Source organism: Gossypium arboreum, chromosome 3, assembly GCF_025698485.1.
Source record: "Gossypium arboreum isolate Shixiya-1 chromosome 3, ASM2569848v2, whole genome shotgun sequence".
NCBI classification, from domain to species: Eukaryota; Viridiplantae; Streptophyta; class Magnoliopsida; order Malvales; family Malvaceae; genus Gossypium; species Gossypium arboreum.
The window spans coordinates 18849239-18851256 of NC_069072.1; the positions used below are offsets into that span (position 1 = coordinate 18849239).

Sequence of the window (2018 nt, forward strand, 5' to 3'; positions counted from 1 at the left end):
CTAAGCAATAGCAAACCTTTTGGAGTTTCAGTTTCCTATAACCGGTTTTATTGATTAGTTGAAGTATGTGGATCATAATATTTTGCTTTTATTTTTTCTTTCTTTTTACTTTAAAATCCAATCCATTTCTTAACTAGATTGTATAAATTACCGATTTATATTACCTGTTTAAATTTAAACGAAAACTCACTTTCTACTTTTAATTAATTCAACAATTAAATTTAAAACAAATTCAACTTTCAGTTTAGATTTCAAAACTCTAAGAATCGGATAAGAAGAAAATATGAAAAATATACAAATATACCAGGAGACAGGTAGCACAGTGCAATATAAGAAAATGCACAGCGCTGTTTAAAACTGGCTATAAATTACTTAATTTATGCTTCGGAAATATGAACATCTCTCATTGTTAAATCTGAGAGCGTTCACCAGTAAGAAGCAATAGCACACACAAAATTACTATAAACTTGTTTTTTTAAAAGAAAAATAGAAAACAATGGCAGCTGTGCCAGATATAATGGCAGATCCAGCTAATTACAGGCATCAACTAGCATTGAAAACGCGTAGCCAGATATATATATGTGAATGAATCGTTGTAGCTAATAGAGATCAGAAGATGAAAACAAAATACTGAAGAAAGAAATACATGAATGCGCTGTGGGCAGCTGTGAGTTTGTTTAGACTAATTTATAGCGGTGCTCTGTGTTGTGCGAACGGGGAAGGGAAACTGGAAACCTATATTCGGAGAGAAAGAGTAAGTGGCCATTGGGCTTGAATTTGGAGCAACTAAAGAAAATTGAAACTGCGCTTCACGAATTGCGAAACCTTGCAAACCCTGAACTGAACCCAATATCTGTTCAATGGGCCTGTTTCACAACTTTTAATCAACCTATTTGAGTATTTGAAACTAAATAAAAACAATTTATGATCAAACTCAAAGTTGTTGCACTTTTTAAAATTTTTAAATTTAATTTTATCCTTTAATTTTGAGACATTAAAAATTTTGATCTTCCAATCTAATTTTATTTATTAGAGTTAATGACGTCAAAAATAAAAGAACCTATTTGCCCTCAACATGTATAGTCTTTTATTAATTTAATCTTTATCTTTTAAAAGTACATAAAATTTTAAAATTTTAAATGAAAACATAAAATATACAAATTATATTTTAAAAATAAAATTATGAAAAAATTAAAACTTTTTAAAATTCAAAAATAAAAATGATTTTAAATATATAAAAGAAATCCAAAATTCGGTATTAACTAGTGTTAAAGAATGAACTCAGTCAAGCTGATAGGCAGCTGATGTTAGCTGTTAGGCAACTGCTATAGTTAGTAGTTAGCAGTTAGTTAAGAATGTTAGTTAGGTAATCCTATTAACAATTGTAACAAGGTTTCTTTCGGTTAATGAATCGGTAGAGAATCGGTTTAGGCTCAATTGTTAGTACTGAAACCTTAGTTGATTCATTAACTAAGTATCAAGACTTGGTTCTTTTTTATTATTAGAGTCTATTCAATAAAATAAGTAGACTATTTTTTGTCATCTTGCTGATTATTTGTTTTCCTCTTCTTCGACTGGTTTATGCACTTCTAACATCTAAATAGAGATGGATTGATTAGTTGGATTAGTTGGATTAGTTGGACCGAGAATTGGTTGGGGTATTGATCCAATGAGAGATAAAATATCGATTGATCTACGAACCAATATGGGCTAGTTGAAATGAGCTAAAATAATGAGTTGAACTGATTTTTGAACTAGTTTGACCAATTAGTTCTCAATCATTGGTCTGATCGGCTGAAAGTAAATAAATTATTAAAAGATCAAAAATAAAAAAGAATATGAAAAATGATACAAATCGGCCTAGTCCATACTTGTTTCGTGGGTCAATTGACTTTTTAACTCTCACCAAACTAATACCCTAGTCGATTATTGGTCTAGTTGGCCTAGTTCTATTTAGATAACATTAAATTTTGGAATTTTTTATTTTTAAAAAATAAAAAAATAATTTTATTTTTATT

General features: G+C 29.1%; 1 non-coding gene across 1 annotated transcript; it reads right to left on the minus strand.

The window, feature by feature from the left end:
• Positions 1–296: 296 nt before the first annotated feature.
• Positions 297–443, minus strand: LOC128290913 (small nucleolar RNA snoR137). The gene has a single exon (XR_008280692.1). It is a non-coding gene; the product is annotated as a small nucleolar RNA snoR137 (small nucleolar RNA).
• Between the last annotated feature and the right edge of the window lie 1575 nt (positions 444–2018).